At 31.1% G+C, this 16786-nt stretch overlaps 1 pseudogene; it reads right to left on the bottom strand.

Moving 5' to 3' along the window:
* Nucleotides 1-4386: 4386 nt before the first annotated feature.
* Nucleotides 4387-16786, bottom strand: part of LOC143409589 (cadherin-10-like) — a 57562-nt pseudogene continuing 45162 nt past the window's right edge.

The raw sequence follows: 16786 nt of genomic DNA, 5'->3' as shown, positions 1-16786 counted from the left end.
TATGCCCAAGGAGGTGAGGCAGAACATCACAGCAGAAGGGCAAGCAAAGGAAAGCAGCTCAGAACATGGCAACCAGGAAGCAGAGAGAGTGCTGAGCTTCCTTCACCAAGGACAAAATATATACTCCAAGGGCACAACCTTCTGACCACACCCTACCAGTCTATAGTTACCATCCAGTTAATCCATATAACTGGATCAACCCACTGTTTAAATCATGCCTGTCATAATACAATCATTCAACCTCTGAAATCTAATAATTTCACATTGTCTTACACATGAACTTTGGGTGCCACCACATATCTGAACTATTAACAGTGTATTTTAAAAATAAAACAAATCCAACCACATGAATGTGAGATTTGTAAGAATAGGTAGGATCGAGAATTACTCCAATAACTTGATTGAGCATTTCACTGGAAAAACAACATTGCCAATCACAGGTGAAGCAGACAGCAGGTAGAGAAGGTTCGGTATGGATTTGGTGGGAATTAGATGGCTCATCTCTGAGTATGTGAAGTAATTGATGCTACTAATAAGTAGTAATAGTATTCGAAGTTTCCAAAAAAATTTAGGCTTGTAAACTAGGTAATCTTGAGCATTAAAATGATGTTTATAAACATAGCAATGAGGAAAAAACCCACAGGTAATTTTAAGTTGAGTTCAAACTGTTTGTTCAAAACAAAAGTGTTTCAGTTGGGCAAATTTATTAATCTTTTATAGGAATTCAGAATTAAATGTATAGGTAAGGAGGCTTCAGTGAAATCTTGAGAAAAAGAACAATACAAACTTTTTTTTAAAAAATTTCTTCATAACAATCACTGATTTCTTTTTTTACAAGACTGGATGGATTACTAGGCAAAACTATATTTGGAGGAAGGAAAGAAATTTGGCATGTGTTACCTTGGCAATTGTCCAAGTGTACAATTTCAAGTCCTGACTGAAAGGAGGGCATAGCAGTACTTAGCCAATCTATTAATTTATTTAAAAGAAATAATATGGATATATTAACACTATATAACTTATTGTAATCATTAAACTCTTTTAAGTGTGTGGCAAAAACTAACAAGAGTGCTGCTTAGTGCTTAGGAAAATTGAAAAAAAAGGTAACAGACTAAATAAAGTCCATTTACATTTTAAGAGTCTCCAGTAAAAGAATCATAGACACATGTAAGGAAGTTGATTGGATTAATAAATAAGGCCCCAATTCTACCTTGAATAACCATAATGGATGAGATGCTTTGATAGTGACTAGATATATATTTAGTGAATAACTATCATGTGCTACATACTCAGCACTATCTACTGAGAGAACCGTTGAGGGGAAGACAGCTAGCACCCTTACATTAGTGGTCCTCGCCACACATTTATTCATTTTATTTCTTACTTCTCATTCTGCATATTGTTTTGTTATTGTTGAACATATGTAACATTGGTTATACTTACTTGCCTAGAGGCAAGGTCCACAATTCAGCCATTTGTTCTATCAAAATGTTTTGAAAATTTATTAGCTTTGTATGATTTTATTCTTCAAATAAACTTCAGAGGTAAGTATTGATCATGATTAATAAAGGAGTTCTGAATGATTGCAGGCATCAGTCTATCCTTCCATCCCTTTATGTATTCATAGGATCAAAAGACCTGTAATAAATGAGAAGTGATTAATTTTCTTATAAATATGTCTAGTGAAAATTATTTAATAAATATCTGAGTTTATGTGTTTGTCTATATGTATTTGTAAACTTCACAATGTGAATGAAATCATTGAACATTTTATGGAATTAATTTTATTGTTTTCATACTTTGTATGTACATATCTATGAATATACTATTGATATAAATTATAGACAGTTAAGTACATACATTGATACCTGAACTAGATAAGAAGACATCCTTAATCCTCAATCCTAAATCTAAAATTATATACAGATATATCTGCATATATATAGAGAGAGAAAGAGATAACTCAATCTAAGACTGAATATAAAATTATATATAAGTCTGGTAATTTGTTGAAAGTAAAAAAAAATGAGAACTCAGTTATCATTACTAATGATCAAAATATTTATAAGCCAATATTTTTTTACTTATCTGAATATTTAATCATGAAAAAGAACAGAATGATTTATTATTATGTGTTTAGAAATTTTGATTATAGGAAAATCTGGGTGTTTTGTCATAAAATCAGAGTTTTTCAATAACAATTTTACCATATTTTCATTTGTAGAAGAATGTTTATATGAGTTGTTTTTACATATCTAGGAGTTAAAATATTGGTTGATTTTAATAGATGCTCAATAATTATTTGACAAATGAGCATATACATGGATAAATAAATAAGTATCCCACATTGGTTCCATGAAATCAATAGTCTGTGATACTGAAGACAGTTGCCTTAATCCCTACACAAAACAAAATTTGGACATAGAATAAGCTATACCTTGGGTGTTCCTTTGGTAGCAAATAATTCTAGAAGAACAAATAATTCTAGAAGAACACTAATTCTAGAAGAATAATTCTAGAAGAACAATTAAGAAAAATTAAACAGGTTAATATAGGCATACATTTTGAATTTCAGGGTTACCAAGAAATCTCACACCTTTACCATACCACCTTCATTGTCAACAAATATTAGTTCGGAGAGTATTTTTGGAAAATTGGTTGGATCATTGTCACAATCCTTGAATTCTTAAAAAAAATGTATGTCAAAATAAATGACAACAAGTTAATGTCGCTTTTAAATTATTTGAGCGTAGATAATTAAATCCTTTAATTAAGAATGTCAATTACCAACATCTAAGATTAATAAAAACAACTAATGCTGGAAACATTAAAACTAATGTTTAAACAAAATTATATTTTGAATCATAATATAAAATGCTCATAAGATACATATCCTATTATCTTTTCCATTGTTAACCAAATTTTTTAAAATGGATCCACCTCTAACATTTTACTGCTTTACAAGTAGTGCAAGTACCTTATTATGAAGTATTCTTTTTAAAATATATATTTTTAGTTGTTAGTGAACATGATACTTTTATTTTATTTTATTTTTTATCTGGTGCTGAGGGTGGAACCCAGTGCCTCATGTATGCTAGGCAAGTGCTCTATCACCGTGCCATATCCCCAGCCCCAATTTTATTTTTAATGAACTTTTTTTCTAGGGGTTTTGGAGAATTTTTCTTCCTTTCAGTTCAACATATAAAACATATTTTTGTTGTTGTTGTTGTTTCTTAAACTTTATATTTTTGGTAGCCAGACTTCAGTATATCATTAATGGGGTCTTGAACTTGAGGGACTGTGCCAAATTAGATCTTACTATACAGTGTGATGTGTATTTGGTCTTAAATGTGGCTGTAATTTTAATTAGACCACCTGGCTTGTTTATCTTTCATTATCTTTTCATTATCTTTCATTATTACTATGCAAACCTAAGTATCTGTGGTCAGAGTGATGTGGGGCAACCTGGGAGTTAGAAAACATTACTGTTCAAAAAGAGTGAAATAACTAATTCTGCACTAAGGACATATCAATATCATACCTTGACTTACTCCAAAACCATAGCATTTTCACTAATTAACACACAAATCTTTGGTATTGTTTACAGTATACTAAACAGGGAACATAACTTTTCTTAGATCCAAAAAAAAGACTCACTAGGAAGGATAAGTCTTGACTAAGTTATATTAAATTGGTTACCGTTTTCAATATTAAAATGACTTTGTCTTCTTACCTGTATTTAATATAATTTTCTACCAAGTTATTAATTTATGGAGAACTTGTTTTCTTCCTGGGGGGGGGGGAAAGCTGGAGACAAAGTAGTTGTAAAAACTGGATTATTTTTTAAAAATAAATACAAAAATATAAATATAAAACATTAGCAGATAGAATTTGATGAAATGAAATTGCACAAATGTTTGTATACCAGGTTGCATATCATACCTACTAACACCACATGTACATTTTTTCTTTTTAAATTTAATGTACAGAACAGGATATATCTTAAAATTTGTCTGCACCTTTTCAAAAACTTCATTTGCAAGGGCAGAACATGTATCTAACAGAAGCGGCTCATTTCTGAGGTTGCTTAAGGGAGAGCTATCCTGTTCATGTTTTTGAATTTTTTTTTTTTTTTTTTTTTTTACTAAGATGGACAACACTGAATTTCCATAGCTTTGGCTCTTGGAAGTGATTAAATAAAATGTCGCATATATTCCGTGAGACATCCTACAGGAAAGAATTAATGCAATTAATGAACAAATTAAGAAATAAATGGGAAAGAATTGTGCTGAGTGGCAGGAAACGTCTCCTGATTATCAAATATGGTGAAGTGGAGACAGTGTCCTTTACATGGCTTCCTCTTATTGAGCAGAACAGAAATCCAGGTTAGGAGTCTTTGTCACTGTCCCCACCACCATACATCACCGTGAGCTTGTTAAACCTGGGGCCCCACTCCCGGAGGTAATCATAATTCCGGTCTCCTTCGGTGGTGCCTGACTCCAGGGAGCTCAGCGACTCAGCCACCGAGTGGTTGCCCTCATAGGCGTACGTGGCACAGGGAGTCGTAGGGTGGTGCGGTGGGGTCCAGGTCGTGCTCCTTGAGCCTCTCCGCGATGGAATCCCGCACATCCGTGTTGTCAGGCGCCGTGGGAGTCCTGCGGGGGATAAAGAGCGCTTCTGGCATGATGTCTCGCCTCAGCTTCTTTTCCTCGATTGCTGCAGGATTCCTCAGGGTGCCAATGTCAAAGGCCTGGGTGTTCTCCTCGCCACCACCTTCGTCATTATAGCTCACGATGTTGTCCCTGATGTCCTCCTTGGATAAGATCAGAGGTTCCTTCTTCCGCTGTCTCTTTAGAGCTGCAAACAGTACTACTATAACTTGAAAAAAAAAAAGGAGAGACATAAGAAGCCCATTCAGAATGCTATCAAGCAAGTGGGAGCAGGAAAAAGGAGCATGCGTTATTTAGATATTTTTTTTTTACTTCCCCATTTTTTCTTGCACGTTCCTTTTTTTTTCTTTTTTTTTTGGTTGGGGGAAGCAGAAAAGGGTTTAGTCAAGGTAGGTGATGTTCAAAAGTGGTGTTTCTGACTTATTGTTAAGGCACTGTGGAATCTTCCTTAATTACAGTGCATATTTTTTTCTGTTTTTCTAAGAAGTGTTAGTTTCTGGTTGTTCAGAATATATGAGTCTTGTGTAATAAATAGTAAGATAGATGTCATACAAACATTAGAGAAGTTGAACTAATCTTCATGTAAGATCCAAGTGGCTAAAATATGCCTGTATTTTCACATCCTTACCATTCTTAATAAGGTATAGAATATTGATTCTGTTAAATAACTGTGTTGATTGATTTATATAGCTTTTTTCTTACTTTATTAAAAGAAGGCCTACATTATAGGAAATAAGACCCAGATGTTTAGACATAACATGGGTTTAGAGGTTTATGATGCTTTCCTTAGTAATATATATCTTGTAAGAGAACTCCCCCAATTTGTTAGATGACAGTACAACAAGTATATTCAAGTCACTACACTGGATTAACTCCAAATCAATGCAGGGACCTTGGCCAGATACATTTTTATTTATTTTAATTTAATTTTATTTTGGTGCTGGGTATGGACCTCAGGGCCTTGTGCTTGCAAGGCAAGAACTCTACCAACTGAGCTATATCCCCAGCCCAACATACATTTTTAAAAATGTGTATACATAAGTTGAAATGTGTATTGCTCACAAAGGACAGTTCTCCACTTTGATGAGACAGTAACAATAAGTATAAAAATAATACTGTTAATAACCAAACTAATGTTAATAACATGAACTCTAAGAGGAAGTTAACATCAAATTCTTCTGATTGCATTTAAATTTCCCACTATTATTTGCTGTTCCCAAACATTTAGATTCTGGTCCATTTAATTGATTTACAGAAACAGATGGAAATTCAATTACATAGGTAAAAGAAGGGGAGAAATCTTTCTCTTTTATATATCTGTCCTTAGCCTCTTTTAGAAGAATGTCTAAAGGATGGGGGAATTATGATATTTTTGTATCAAGATATTCTAAGTTCTGTTTCCTTATTTATTAACATGGAATTCTCAGACTATTGGTCTTCAAATCTGTGACAGGGCAAAAAAAAATTTTCTAATTCTACCAAAAGGAGTTTTAACCCACTGTTAAGTAATCTTGGCCTTAAAATGATAAAAAAAAATAGCCCTTGATGAAGACATAAAGCTGTTTATTATTCAGGTCTTTGGGAAAAATAAATTTTATTTTGCTTAAACTCATGTATTCATGCATCCATAAAATGTATGAAGTAAAGTTTTGAAACTCAGATTGATTATTATGAACAAAATGATTTTACTGAGTCAAAAAGCTTCTAATAACAAAAATTTAGTAATATTGATTCCAACTCCAAGTTTATTTCCTCGCTTCTTGGAATGTCAGATATAGTGTTTTCATTAAGGGTCAGAGGGATACCCAAAACAATAGTTTGAAGCTAATGCATCTGGAGAGTAAATTTAATCTCATTCTTAACTCAAAAGCAGTTAAAAAGCAATTTACTCTAGGTTATAAAATCAAGAATCATTATTTTAGAGACAAGTAAATCAAATAAAGGGAGAGTTTTAACATTTTTTCAGTGAACACATAAGACAGTGAGGCCTCAACCCAGCCATTATGAGGAAAAAAAAACATGGACAAAAACTCCAAATTTCACTGGAAAATTGTACACACAATCACCAAGAAGCAAGGTGCTTTGGTTCAACCTCTCACAAATTGATGGCCTTGGAGAATGCTTTAAATATTTCAAACATTCATCTTTATTGCATATAAAGTGAAGATAACCATACATACTGCATACATTGTTTCATCAAATGAAAGATAAAAGTGCTTTTCATTATATTATTGTTTACACTGTTTGACAAAATCAACTTAATAAAAGCTTGCTACTCTTGATGTTATTCTTACTGGAGATTTTATATTTAATACATTTTTCAGCAGAATGACTGAATATAATTTACATATAAATTATAAAGTCCTCAAATAAATAGATTATTCATATTTGAACTTTTTGATTTAATTAGTATAAAGTCTGTTTCTTGACTTCTCTTAATATGTTTAGTAATACAGAAAAGTCAAATTATAAAAATAAACTTTTATCAATTCTCCCATATTCTGTTAAGTGAAATCATTTATTATTTTTGTTATATATGAAAATACCTCATAACTAAATATATTAAAAAAAGACTTATTGTTATTATTATTATTTTTTTTGGCATTGGGGATTGGACCTAAGGTTGTTTTTTATCACTGAGTTACATCCCCAATCCTTTTCCTTTTCTATTTTGAGACAGGCTCTCACTAAGTTGCCAAGCTTCTCCTTAAAATGCTTAGACTGTCCTGGAATTGTGATTTTATGCTCAACCTTCTTAATTGTTGGAATTATAGGAATGCACCACCATTCCAGTCAATAATACATATTTTTAAAGGTGCACATTTTCATTTCCTAAACTACATGTAAATCGAATGTAAAGTCTAATGTGGTGGTACACACCAATAATCCCGGTAAGACACTCAAGACTTAGTGAGAACCTGTCTGGGAGGGTGGGGAGAAGCGGGGGATGCGGGGAATGGATCTCATTGTTAGAACACTCCTGGAATCAATTGCCAGTAAAAAACAAAACTAAAAAAAAAGGAAAGAAAGAAAGTTATGTAGAATTGATCATTCCATTAATTTAGTGATTTATTTCATATGTATAATTTACCTTTGAGATATTTAATCATAGAGCTCTTGTATATACTTGAAAAAATGGAAAAAAATGAATCTTCTATGAGGGATTAGCTATATTATGGAATTAACACATATTTTTAATATTCTTTGTGGTTGCAATGTCTTTGTTATTGGTCCTAACTTCACATATAAAGGTGCTGTCTTTTTATAACAGTAAAAATTGTTAAAATAAATTATTGTAAAGATTATTTTAGAATTTGAAATGAATGCTTAATTATTAAATTAACTTTAATGTAAGTATGAAAAATTGATAATGAGTATAGTTATGCTGGTGAGAAGTCCTATACTAGATCAAATTTGTGAATTGTGTTTCTAACAGAATGTATCTTAAACCTTATCAATATTGTTTTACCCTTACCGAGATTTGCTGATATCTAACTTTTAGAGTTGAGGTTAAAATCTTATCATACTCTTCCAGCTTCTACCCTCCTCCTGAATTAGAGTTTGGCAGATCATCCAAGATGAAACAACGCCATAGAGTTACTACAGGGCTCAGGAGAGCAGTGATGGGCCAGCTATAAACTAATTGGTGGTACCAATCATTGATGTTTTTTTCAAGAATTGCAATCACCTACCTCTCAACTTTCTAAAATCTAACACAACCATTCTGCCCTCAACCCTTCTTGCTTTCTCATTACTTATTTCATATATTGTAATGACAGTATGAAAGCTGCTTTTTTACATTTTGATTCACATCTGAATGATGAAAAGTCTCATTGCTTCTATATTCTGGCTGGATATCCTAAAACTTTTGTGTAAGTTTGGGCAAGGGACTATTCTGATAGCAATATTCCTTGTTTAAAATTATACTACAGTAAGTGTCCTAGAAGATGATTCAATTTTCTATAAAGTTTCTTACCCAGCAGAATAATGATGCAGAGGAGAATGGCGATCAAGGCCCCAGTGCTGAGACCAGCAGGGAGGAGCAGGGCTTCAGCATTGCAGGACTGCATGTTGCCTTGGCTGTCACAGGCACATACTCTGATGGTCAGCGTGTGCCTGTGCTGCTCTGAATTGGGTAATCATTGTCTGAGATCACCACAGGCAAGAGATAGGTACTTATTTCATGTCTATTGAAGCCATTTTTTCAAGTTAAAATTCTGGCAGTGTTATCTAAAATAAACTTTAAAACATTACAAATGTTTGTTTCATATAGTAAAATGATAACTCATGGTGATAATGAGGATTGTATATATAAATAAAACTCTCTTCATAAAAAATATAAAACATTATAAAGTTTTCTATTACATATGTACAATGCCATTAAACAAGACAAATAAGATAGTTCAAAGAATCTAACATTATGGATTGAGTACTAACTTCAAAAATTATCCCATAGTATTTTCAAAATGGTGAGTTTGTATAAGTAAATATCAAGTTTACATAGATGAGAAGTTTTTTTTACTGTTTTCTGAAAATCTGCTTTGTAGACCAAAAGAAAATATTATTTTCTTTCATTTATTCATTTACACACAAACAGCATATCTCAATCCAATATTCATGAAGAAAATAGGATTGGATACATTGTAAGCATTGTTACATTGTTTAAAGCAATAAAATAGTCAAAATCCATGAAGAATCTCAATATATACCCAGCAGCATGCAAATTATTTGACATTTCTCAGCATTGATTTCCACTCATTCAAACAAACTCATAACTTAAAGGATGTATTTAACTGAAAGTAATAACAGAAAGCCTGGGCTAACTCTTAGAAGTGCCTAATAAAGTTCCAGACTGAAGTAAAGATTTAATAAAGACAAATATCCCACTACCTAGCATATTATACTACTGACTTTTTCTTTACATGTTAATTGACCTAGTATTCTCACATGGAATTTGTGGGGTTAAAATGAAAAAAGACTTCTATCCCCAAACAGGTAGTATTTAAAAAATAATTGGTATGATAGTTTCTATCCCAGTTGTTTGCCCAGAGAAGTTAGTTTTGTTTAGTCAGCCCTGCAGAGTTGTTTAAAATGCCAATATAGGGAGGGAGTCAGTGAGCTGCTAAATCAAACAAACAGGAGAGAAAAAAATAGAGGTAATCTGTTGCAGGTACAGTGTTTGAATACAAAATAATTTATTCCTTAATTTTGAGTTGGAACTTAATGATACCAGTTAACTACATAAGCTGGGAAAGCAGACTAACAAAATAACATGCACATAAACAAATTTTAAAATTTATCTTTCAATAACTATTTTTCCCCTGAAATATCCTAAGATAATATGAGCATATATATATGGTACTTTTAGAATCTTGCTTGTCTAATTTTTAATTTTTTAACAAATGTTTGAACCTTAGTTTTGTAATAGTTTGGACAGGTTGAGGGACCAAATGAAGTTTGACTCATTTCAAATTATTTTATGGAATATTTAGAAATTCATGATATAATTTTTGACCTATGATAGAATAAACAAAATTAATTTTAAACAGGAATAACCTAGAAATAAGGGAGTTTAAGGCAAATATTAATTAATACAAGGCTAGAAAATTAACACTAAGGTAGTATATATGCTATTTCAATTTTTTAAAAAAACTTCACCCAGTATCACAGCATCATTAATTTTATATGATTAGGTTAAATATTCTGGTTTATATTCTGTGGGCTTATTTCCTGCTTTGAGTACTGTATATAGATTAAAGAACTCTTGGTAATAATTGTCAAAAATTAATTAAGGCTGGTCTTGAATGATTTCCCCAATAACTTTGAAATTCCATGCTAAGACAATACTATTTCATGTCTACATCACTTTTTAATGACCAGTGCTCAGTTTCACTGGAGCAGGGAGAAAATTAAAATACAACTAGAAGCAGGTACTGTCAATTCAATACTGTAAATTCAGTACTAGGGACAGCTCCAGTCTAAATTCAATGTTTAATTACTGTCATGTATAACAACAACAACAACAAAACTCAATGCATCTGTTGCCAGGTTCAGCAAATTAAAAAGTAGGATGTTGTTTATCTCTAATTCAGACTTAATCTCTAATTCATATTTCATATGAATGTCTACAACTCATGTTTAAAAATTAAATATTCATTCTGCATTTTGACTGCCACCTTCATGTTAATTTTTTTTCAACTTGATAACTTTAGGTGTTTGGAGTGATAGAAAACATGAGCATTTTAATAAATTCATATTTAATAAAAAACAGATGTTTACAATAGATACTCCCCCTTTCAGTTGGTTTTTGCTAAGATTCTACCAGATGAAATAGCTTGAATAAAGGTTGGCACAATGTAAAATGACCTATTATGTTAAATTATTTGCTGGTACTTTGAAAACTACCTAGATTCTGATTCTGCCAACACACATCATGCATTGTGAAGAAAGCACTTACACACATGCCAATGTGGTTATGAGGCTTATTTAAAAATACACAAATCTGCAGCCATTCTAAAACTCATGTCTTTTTAAAAAACATAAGCTTGCATAGTTAGCTTAACATAACATACAATAAGTCGAGTAGAGATCTGACAACATAATTTTGTTTAACTAGAATGACTCCAATGACATATTTATCAGGGAACAGAGCTGTTCAACTTTTAAACAATCATAACTATTCTGTAAAATGTGTTTTATTTTTGTGAGACTATGAGAAAAATTAATTTCTGAAAAATAAAATTTGTATACTATAAGGACAACAGCATATCTTGCAATGCCTTTGCACCATATTTTCTAAGGGGCTAGTGAGGCTACATCACATTCTTACTCTTCCTTTATGCCTACTTGACTTCAATAAACCTGCTGCTATTCAATCTCATCAGAGTTTGCATAACACTTTCACTGAGTTACTTATTTCTCCATTCATATTTTCTATACCTTTTCTTAGGCAAAGTGATTATTTCTAGCCTTTCTAATCATTTCAACATCAATCTCATTGTTCATATCTACACAGACACTTCTCTCATATAGTTTATTAAATGAAAGAGAGCTAACATTTTCAAACAAGACATTATCATGAAATATCATTAACTATCAGATAAAAACAAAATTTCATAATGCAGATCAATAAATTGACAGATCATGTATATTATAATAGTTACTTTAGAAGAAATTTCCAGTTAATGTCATGTTATATTATAATGAACAAATTCTAAAACTTACCTTCATTATCCTGTACTGTGAAGTTTGGATTGACAGCAGCTAAACTGAAGAAAAATTTCTGACCACCTAAAGGGTCATCTTTGTCTACTGCACTTATAGTCTGTATTAGCTGTAGGAGAGAGAAATATTATATAGTCATCAAACATACACATGTATAATCAATCTGCTTTTGTAATACATAATTTTAAAAAATTTGCTTTGTAGAAAAATTTAAAAGAATTTATTTTGTTCATGGTGAATAAATCTTAATGATCATTTTCTTTTTAATGATATTTCTCTTCTACCACTCAGTCCCACTTATTTCTCTCTCATAAATATTGTCTTTTCCTTCAAAATGGTGAATTGTAAGATATTATATTTTTTGAGGGTTTCTATATTTAAATGTAGAACCAGTGTGTTATTTCACATAAATCTAAACATTGATTGGGAAGAGTTTATCTGATGTAGGAAAAATTGTGGAAATAAAAATATTGCTTTGCTCCTCTCCAAAGTTAGCTGAAACATAATAAAAGAAAATAGATACTTCATACATAATGTTGAATATAAATTTTAGAAAGAAAAGTTTATATATTATTTTCTACTGTAATAGCAATAGTTTGCTTCATTTGCACTTTAAATACAAGTATATATTTTTAAATTCAAGATATGTATTATATGGGGAAATGGTAATTGGTTTTAAAATAAGAGTTAATAGAAACTGTCTGATAATAGTGGAAAATTTAATGGTTTATACATAATCAGATCATTGTTTTTGATAGAGTATATGATTGATACTATATAAATATATAATATATGTAACAGTTATGTATTTAGGTCGGTATATGATTTCTTTATCCTTTAAGTTACATATGAAATAATTTTTTTGTTTTAAAAAATATTTAAATTATTATCAGGGCTTCAAAAGTTGCTTCTTATGCATATTGATGTCTTTTTATGCCTGTAAAAATCATCAAATATGCTTAATTAAAAGGAATATGCTTTTTAATGCATCAATTCAATTTAACTTTGTGTGAATAGTTGGTGGAAATATTTGTTGCTGAGGTTTTCTTGATTTAATTAGGGATTTCAAGTTTAAAACATTATACAAAACAAGAAATAAATGAAGAGATCATTATAACCATTCTTATTTTCTTTCAAAGTTTGCTACATCATCAGAAATGTGAAAAATTTCAAGTATTAACTTTTAAAATTATAATTTTACTCATTTATCAAAAATGACACAAGAATTTAATTAAGACATGCAAAAATATGTTTTTACCTAGAAATAAGCATCAAAAATTATTTAAAACTAACTTAGTTTAAAACAATTTAAAAATATATTTGACTAAATCTTATTTATAATAAGATTAAATAGAAGCCAGACTTATAAAATATAAAAATGGTATGGGAGTTAAAGATAAAAACATAAAAAAGGTATTTAAACTACTCAGGAATTATTAATTCATTTACCAAAGAATTTCTTAACTGATTTGTATCAATCAAATATACTTAAAAGATTTATTTTTAAAATTTTGATTCATAAGAGTATATTGAAGAGAAATAAATGAAGTAACATATCTTGAAAGACAGTAGAGTAGTTCAAATTCCTAGTCACAAAGATTTCTATATGAATATAACTATAAACACAAGAAAGAGTTAATTTCTTTAGAATAAAAACTACAATGTCTCAAAATAAACATATGATTGTAACTGTTATTACAAATAACAATTGCAGTTCATTTTTATCCTCAAAATAATACAATAATACATTTCTGAGGACATATATCCACATCTTTATATATATGTAAACCATAAAGTTTTATATAAAATGCTCAATGATATTTTAATGAAAAAGTCGATTCATTGATTTAAATGTCAGTGGTTAATTGATATACTTTGTTATGAAAGGAGTAATTCCAATTCATATTAAAGTTACAAAAAACAGAATGGCAATTTGCAGAATCCCTATCATTTTAAAATAAATTTTATGACTCTAAGACTTCTCTGTTGCAAATAGAGGTACTGCTTCATAAGATTTTTTTGGGGGGGTGGCATACTTGGCTTTAGTGTTTAACCCCTTTATTTCCAAAATTTACCTTTCAATTTAACCTTACTTTCTATTCTAATCATACATTCAAAATCACAAAACTATTGTAACTGTGCCATAAAGACTTGCAATCAATACCAGAAGTTCACAACAAGAAGTAGATAAAAGTTTTCTGCTGGCTTCCTATATGAACACTCAATATTTTATTTCTACTGGAGACAAATCATTTTAATCCGATTGCAATGAAACAATTTATCACACTTAGGAAACAAATGAACACAAGCTGGTGATATCCAATATTCATTTTGAGCTATGGAAAAGAGATATAGGTAACTCTTTCTTAGCTTTTCTTCTTGGCAATAATATAATTGTTTATATTATCATTGTATTTTTACATTTGATATAAGCATTAAGAATGTTTCAGTGATCATACTACAACCAAATGTGAAATAATGAGTGGATTTTAATGTATTTAAAATTAAACAAATAGTTATTATGCTTAATGTTTTAGCTAGGAGTTTTTGTTGATGAAAAAAAACTTTCTTTTATTCTGGAAAACTTCAATCTTTTAGCTGTTAGGAAGTAACTAAATTTTGTCCTATGAAAACTATGTGAAATGATTTTTGGTTTGATAAAGTCTTGGTTGCCATCTGGTTTGATATTTGCTGTCAGTGGTATTAGCTTTAATAAGGTGCTTAGTGAACAGTAAATATAAACAGCAACCCTCCCTAGAGAGATTCCTTGGGAAAGGTTCTTTGTGATTAACATGGTATTTTCTTCATCTAGACTTGGAAAATTATTAAATACATTTTACCGACTGCAGGAGTGAAGGTAAGTGAGGGAAACCAAAGGGAAGTAAAAGACCTATTGTTCCTTCCTTCAAGGTCCTGTCTCTCTGAAGTAGAAAGGTGAGAATTTAAGTAACCCTGTTAGGCAGGAGAGGACTGACTTCTAATACTTCATCAGTTGCAAACTGCATCCTATCTAAGAAAGTCTTGTATGCTTAGATCAAGGAAGAGCTAAGGCCAGGAAATAAGGAGGAGGAGGGAGTAGCAATTAGTTTTATTTCTGTCTTATCAATTCGTCTGCATGCCAAATGAATGGAATTATTCCCCATGTTGCTTTCTAAGTGCTACTTAAAGAGCACTTAATTTGCAGGAGTATTGGGTGGACTGAGATTTCTATAAATAACTGCAGCATTCCCAGACATCCTGATCTTCCTTTCCTAGGAGGAGGGGAGGCCAAACTAATGAGTGATTATCATAAAAGGCACAGAGAAGAAGTTTATCAAATAATCACTTTAAGTTTGCAAGCTTGGATGTCAGAACCTAGAATTCTATCATTTATTATAACATTTTTGTATAAGCAGAACTAGTTTTCAGCCAATGAGAACACGGTGGCATTTCACAAACTGGTCATATTAACAATAACTAGTGTGGAAGACTTGTCCATGCAGTCAATTAAACAAGAATTATTAATCATGTCCTTTCTATCACGATAGTCAAGGTAGGCTAACTGCTTTTTATTAAAATCATCTTTCATTGGATTATTTTTCTTCATTATGCCAACTAGGTTTTACACGTACAGAAATTCTGGAGCATTACTGAGCCAACTATAGTTAAAAAGAGAAAAGGCACTGGAAAATAAACACAATTCTTTATTCTGTATATTTTGAATACATTTGTAAGTCTGCATTATATAATAATTGAAATGCTTTGAAAAGATATCTCTTGAAAATCAAATAGAATAATCATAGAGGGAGCAATGAATGCAGTAGTAGTAATTTATCTCTTAGAGAAAGTATTTTAACTTATCTCATGCTGAGCCTGCCAAGCAGAGGACTATTTTGAATGGTATTTTAGGGTGGACACTGTTTCATTAAGAAGTTGGAAGTAGCAAAGTCATTTAAATATTCCCAATTAAACACTTCTATAATATTTTCAAGTTAAAAAAAATAAGGAATCCAATTGCAGCCATTTTACTATTTCTCACAATAGATAGGCTATTGAATCCCTGTTTGTATATTCAAAAGAAAGTATTCGAGTTATTCCACAATATAATTTGCATAAAAATGTAACAAGGACATTGATGTTTATAAAAGCATCAAATGGTGTCAAAACACAATACAGCTTCATGATGGCTTCTCTTTCTCTAATAAAATACATTGGATTCCCAATTATTATTTATAACATGCAGCTTCCTTCTGTGAAGACAGCACTCAAAGCAATTAAGAACACTCTTTTCAGCCATATATTCTGGAGCTTTTTAAACAACAAAATGTGTCCACTGAGGAAAAGATTTAAATAATTATAAACAAAGCTGATGTAGGGAGAATGCTTTAAAGGACTAAAACTGAGTCATTAAGCACTTTACATGTTGGTGTAATGATGAAAACCAATGTATAAGCAAATTCTGCTGCCCTACTTCAAAATGTATTTGCACATTTATCTAAATATTGATGGAATGCTTCAAAGATTCCATGCATTTGTTGCTGGGTTTTCACCAACTTTCATTCCCATTTCTCTAGCAATTTCAATATTTACCTAATGGTACAGCAGAGGATTCTAGTTTGCTCATGTTTTCGAGGGCTTTAAATGTTGAAGTTGTGGGGCTGGGGATGTGGCTTAAGTGGTAGCGCGCTCACCTGGCAGGTGCAGGGTGCTGAAGTTGTTTCTATACATTTGTGTGCAAATGATAATGTCTTTTCTTTTACACCAGAACTTTAGGAAGGAATTAAGAAACCTGGTACACTGCTATTTTAGATACTCTCAATTTTAAAAACCTGTCACCATTTTGAAAATGTTGCAGGGAGTATATGTGAATGTTCCTATCACTTTTTCATTCATTCCTGTCAAGTTTGTGAAAA

This window comes from Callospermophilus lateralis, unplaced genomic scaffold (assembly GCF_048772815.1).
Source record: "Callospermophilus lateralis isolate mCalLat2 unplaced genomic scaffold, mCalLat2.hap1 Scaffold_103, whole genome shotgun sequence".
In the NCBI taxonomy this organism is placed as follows: domain Eukaryota; kingdom Metazoa; phylum Chordata; class Mammalia; order Rodentia; family Sciuridae; genus Callospermophilus; species Callospermophilus lateralis.
Note: the sequence above shows the minus strand (reverse complement) of the source record. Positions and strands in the feature narration are given on the sequence as shown.